Source organism: Temnothorax longispinosus, chromosome 5, assembly GCF_030848805.1.
Source record: "Temnothorax longispinosus isolate EJ_2023e chromosome 5, Tlon_JGU_v1, whole genome shotgun sequence".
Taxonomy (NCBI): domain Eukaryota; kingdom Metazoa; phylum Arthropoda; class Insecta; order Hymenoptera; family Formicidae; genus Temnothorax; species Temnothorax longispinosus.
In genome coordinates this window covers 11,871,255-11,877,417 of record NC_092362.1, presented here as the reverse complement: position 1 = coordinate 11,877,417, position 6,163 = coordinate 11,871,255, and the positions used below count along the sequence as shown (strand labels likewise).

Below are 6,163 nucleotides of genomic sequence, written 5' to 3'. Positions count from 1 at the left end.
ACCAATAAAAGTATACAACCAGGCAATAAATTGTAAAAGTATTGTAAAATACTTAGGGGTAAATTTAGATCATAAGTTGACATATAAAAGACATATTGATATAGTTTTAAGAAAAACATACTTTGTAATGCGACAACTTTATCCATTGTTAGTAAGAGGCTCTGCAGTTAGCAAGCATAACAAGGCGATAATATATAAGATGATATTAAGACCGATAGTCACATATGCGGCGGCAGCATGGTGCGGAACAGCTAAAACGAATTTGTTACCTATACAAAGATTCCAAAATAAGTGCCTAAGACTGATTCTAAATGAAGGTAGATATTGTAAAATAGTAGATCTACATAAGCAAGCAGAAATACCATATATAAGAAATTATATTTATAGTATTGCGGAAAGATTCTACAATAAACAATTAGAACATAATAAACTAACCAAAGATATAACTCAGATTAGAGCTGATAACATGCCAAAACACTTTAAATATGAAGTGCCTTACCAAAAATTAGACATATTTAAAAAAGCAATATAGATTAAGTAAGTAACTTAAGATCTTGAATCAAAAGTGTTGCAAATTTTGTATTGCCCTTATTGTTCATCTGATAAGTAGGTTTTTTCAATGTTTTTCCTACAAAATATATTACAAAGGATAGGTATATAATGAGAATAAAGTATATAGTACCGGAGATGGACATAAGATAAACTTGTACTTAATTGAAAAAGTAGGTTAAGCTAAATAGGCAGGAACTACAATGTATATAGTAATATAATGTATATATAGGGTGTCTCAGACCACCCGTATCACCCGATTTATTCGTAAACGCAACATTTTAGAGAAAAATGTTCCAGACCAAAGTTGTATGGTTTCAAGGGGTACATAAAATGATGTCATTAGTTTCACCTTAAATAGTTGCTTGAAGGTCACGTAAAAGTCACCTTTGATTTTTTAAATAGAACCACCTACTTTTTATTGCATATTCTTGTAGCTCATCTCGAGGGCTTTCCAAAACACTATAAGAAAGTATTTTTTCATTAAGAACTTTTGAAATTATAAGGCTTGAAAGTTCTAGTATTTTGACATAAAATACAAAATATTTTGTAAAACATCAAGTTTTCGGTATGTTACCTTAATACTTTTATGCACAGAATAATGAGACGAATCACGTGGTATAAAAAAAGCATAGTTCCTTTAAGAAAAAATATGTAATTTGCAACACGCATCTGCATACTTTTTCTTAAAAACACCATGTCTTTTGAAAATTCAAAATTCATTTGTTAAAATACTAGAACTTTCAAGCCTTATACGTCCAAAAGTTCTTAATGAAAAAATACTTTCTTATAGTGTTTTGGAAAGCCCTCGAGATAAGCTACAAGAATATGCAATAAAAAGTAGGTGATTCTATTTAAAAAATTGAAGGTGACCTTTACGTGACCTTCAAGCAACTATTTAAGGTGAAACCAATGTCACCATCTTATGTACCCCTTGAAACCATACAACTTTGGTCTAAAACATTTTTCTCTAAAATGTTGCGTTTACGAATAAATCGGGTGAGCTGGGTGGTCTGAGACACCCGGTATATATGAGTTAATAAATTATCCTCGTTAAAAAGTCCGTTCGATCATCGATGTCAAGCAAGGTTAAGTGCGGTACTGACTTGGATGGGTGACCGCGCGGCTGTATGCACACACGACATATACATAATAAATGTATTTTCTTTTTTTTGTTTTTCTAAAATTCTTAATTCGCAAAAGCATAACGGCATATACATACCTTTAAATGACTCATATTTATGTCATTTTTAGAGCATTTTTAAAATTATTATAAACTTACGTCATATACTGATGTAAATTTGACGTCATCCGATGACGTCACTTATGCTGTGACAAATGGCCGTCAATATAGGGTCATTTAGACGTCATACTGACCGTCAGTTTGACGTACGTTCTGGCGAATGCGTACGTAAAAAAGACGTCTAATTGACGACGTTGTGCTACCTGGGTTACTTCAGTACTCTTTCTATTTATATGTCTAAAGTCTCTTTTAGGGGCAGCTTTGCTACTTCGAAGAAAATCCTAGAATGCAAATAAAATCGATTAAACATTGGTTATTCACAAAAATATGTTTCAATATATATATATATATATATATATTAGCTGGTTACCCGGGCTTCGCCCGGGAGTCGTTTTTCTTGAAACGACTTCATTTGTGTTTCAATATCCTTATTGTGGACAAACATAAGGAGTGTGTCGGTTGATTTAAAGACGGTAGTTTAACTTTCCTGCATGAATAACACATTCTAGGTGCTTAAGTTTTAAACTTTTTTACTTGACAATGATCACATATTACATCCATTTTCCCAATAATTACACTCGGATGAAATTGATATTCGTAATATAAATTATAACTAAATGCCTCTAATTTCAAATCGGACCGCATAAGTGTTTTCGTGGATTAAACATGTCGTAACCGGTCTTTTTCTACTCGAGTTTCACACTATTGAGTCAATTCCGCTTTTCCAATATTTCACTTACCGATTAGCGACATCATCCCTTGGTTTACCCGGGCGTGTTTTCGGGAATTTTGAGATTGCTCGTTCGCGATGTATACAGAACCTCGATATTTCACTTACCGATTACCGATTTTATTCCTTGGTTTTTTAATTGAAAAATCGAGGTTCTGTGTACATCGCGAGCGAGCAATCTCAAAATTCCCGAAAAAACGCCTGGGTAAACAATTCTCAATTCTCAATTCTCAATATTTAATATAAAATTTAGAAATATCAGTATCCGTTATTAAATCCCGATATATAACTTACACAATTTTTAAGCAAAAATCGGCAACCCTTTTACCGATTTTCGCTAAATTCAATATAATAATATTCTATCCATAAAAAAAAATTTAGCTCAAAATCTCAAAATTTGCAGAAATCAGAACAATTACGTAGATTTTTTTTAGACAGAAATTGGTAACCTCTTTATTAGGAAATTTTACCCCTGTTTTATATACAATTATTAAGATTCGGTCAATTATTTCCCGAAAAATTGGAAAAATTTTGGATACCGGTTCCAATAAAAATCGGTAAAGAAAAAATATACAGTTTATAGCACTCCCCGGGAAATTCTACCCCTGTTTCATATATAATTCTTTGAGGTTCCATCAATTATTTCCCGAAAAATTAAAGAAATTAGAAAAACCGGTTTCCAGAAGATCGGTAACGAAAAACTATACACCCTATAGCACTCCCCGGGAAATTCTACCTCTACTTCATATACAATACTTTCAAAATCGGTCCAATAGTTTCTAAGATTACTCCGAACAACAGTACAAACTTTTCCCCTTTATATAATAGTAGAGATATATATATACACTGGGCAACAAAATTATCGCAACAAAAATTTTCGTCAAAAATTTGCCCAACTTCAAATAAGCACAACTCCGCGAAAAATTGTCATATCTGAAAGTTTTTTTTTTCATTTTAAAGGGTGAAGTCTGTACTTTAAGGAACCATTGTTCGATTTTGAATTTAGCCTCTCCCCCTCCCGCCGTTCTTCCAAAAGTAAGGACGTGTTTTTTCTCCGAAAAATTGCATACTTTGACACATTCTACGGAGTAGAATGAATTTTTTTCGTTACTATCATAGCAACCATCGTAAAATATAGACTTTTCCCTGCAAATTAAAAAAAAAATAAGTCCGTACGATTTTTTTTCACCGAGTTATGGCTTATCAAAGTTACTTATGCATTTTTGTGCATTCAATCACCGCCAACATTAGCATTACCCGATGGACACTACGGGGAGGTTGCTGGTCGGATTTTGCCCATCGTGTGTGTGCGTGCGTGCGTGCGTCGTATTAGCAGAGATTTGCACAAACTAATTTTTATTCAAACGAGGCATTGTTACGATTTTGTCTTTTGTTTTCCGAATGAGCAATACAATACAGTGACTGCAATACTGTGAAGTTTTGTAATATTGAAGTAAGTAACTTCACAGTACATTACTTCTCTAAGTAACTTCACAGTATTGCAATCACTGTATTGTATCGTTCATTCGGAAAACAAAAGACAAAATCGTAACAATGCCTCGTTTGAATAAAAATTAGTTTGTGCAAATCTCTGCTAACACGACGCACGCACGCACGCACACACACGATGGGCAAAATCCGACCAGCAACCTCCCCGTAGTGTCCATCGGGTAATGCTAATGTTGGCGGTGATTGAATGCACAAAAATGCATAGGTAACTTTGATAAGCCATAACTCGGCGAAAAAAAATCGTACGGACTTATTTTTTTTTAATTTGCAGGGAAAAGTCTATATTTTACGATGGTTGCTATGATAGTTACAAAAAAAATTCATTCTACTCCGTAGAATGTGTCAAAGTATGCAATTTTTCGAAGAAAAAACACGTCCTTACTTTTGGAAGAACGGCGGGAGGGGGAGAGGCTAAATTCAAAATCAAACAATGGTTCCTTAAAGTACAGACTTCACCCTTTAAAATAAAAAAAAAAACTTTCAGATATGACAATTTTTCGCGGAGTTGTGCTTATTTGAAGTTGGGCAAATTTTTGACGAAAATTTTTGTTGCGATAATTTTGTTGCCCAGTATATATATATATATATATATATATATATATATATATATATATATATAAAGTGTAATATGTTATATATATACAATATATAAAGGAAATACATAGCAAAAAGTAAATACTTACTTGTGGCTGTACTTGCTGTGGACTTTAATGCTTCTTTGTGTTTCCTATGCAAGCTCTGGTTTAAAAGATTGCAAATATCTCTTATGTCGTCAAGTTTATAACCGCTATAGTATTCTAATGTTGGATTCCGTCCTCTCAAGTCCTTCATTAACAACCCAAGTAACAACGCCGCCGCTGCCATTTTACTATCACTAAACCTGATCATTGTATAATCCATCAGAGAATGTTCCAGTATGTACCTAGCCAGAATTAACGTGGGCATAAACAACTTGGTACACTATTTTCAGATAGTAGTGATTGAATTAGTATACATTTATATAGATTCTATTTGAATAAGACGGATATTTTATTGGAGAATAAAATAAAAAATTTTAAAGCATTAGTCTCCAACAGAAGAATGTAATTAATCTTCTACAAGCTGATGTTTTAAAGTTCTTTCTACAGTACTTCTTTCTACAGTAAATATTATATATATGTTTGCAAAAGCGCATCTTTTATGTGTTTTTTCTTTAGATGGCGAAACTTCCGCTTTTCGCTTGGCGCGGGTTTCTCTACCAACATTGGGTTGTCGTAATACATTGCTCTGTAAAAAATTTTGACTTCTGGTCGATATTCCTTTCCTCAAAGTTGCAGTGCTGTTTTGTCGATTTTGTCCGAGTAATACCTTCGGTGGTGCCATTTTTCAGATATGACGAAACTTTAGTTCCTTATCTAATTGCTATAATTCACAAACATACATATAATTAGTTTATATATATTATACATAGTTTAATTTATATAGTGCATAATATAATACGGAATGTTTCAGAAATAAATTGTCAAATTTGAGGAGCATATTCTACTAACAGTAAAAATGGAAAAATTACAAATTTTAAGTAACATCAAAGGAAAGGGAGACGTAAAAAGAAGGAAGATAAGAGAGATAAGTGATTTCGAAGTACAACAGATAGTATAAGTGAATAAAAGAGAAAAGGAGGACATATAAAATGTATATATGAAATGAAAAGAGAGCATTTTTATCTTTTTCTAACTCTTAAAACTGGAAAAAAATAAAAAATAAGTTAAACCGATAATAACTCACAATAATTCCTTCGCGTAAACGGGATTGATCTCCTCGGTATCAGCTCCCTGCCGTCAATATATAACTTGCATTCCGCTTCTGCATAATCGACAATACATGCCCATTTCGTGGCATCTAGCCTTAGGATCTTTGTGATATTGTCATCATTAGGATTTTCTTCGTATCCTATCTTCTGAAGAAGCCCATCGAAAATTCTTTATATGTATAACTAAATGACATTCAGAGCACTGGGCAGAAATCACATATATATTATATATATATTCACGCCAAACCGCATATATAACATCATGTTATTTTTACATTTAGGAAAATTATTTTATATTAACTCAATAGGCGTTAAACTTGCATACATAGGGAGCTTTCCAACA

At 32.8% G+C, this 6,163-nt stretch overlaps 1 long non-coding RNA gene across 1 annotated transcript; it reads right to left on the bottom strand.

Moving 5' to 3' along the window:
* Positions 1–1,779: 1,779 nt before the first annotated feature.
* LOC139813047 (uncharacterized) lies at positions 1,780–5,948 on the bottom strand. Its single transcript, XR_011732019.1, has 3 exons — positions 5,796–5,948; positions 4,715–5,432; positions 1,780–2,073 (listed from the first exon to the last, which is right to left on the bottom strand). It is a non-coding gene; the product is annotated as an uncharacterized lncRNA (long non-coding RNA).
* Between the last annotated feature and the right edge of the window lie 215 nt (positions 5,949–6,163).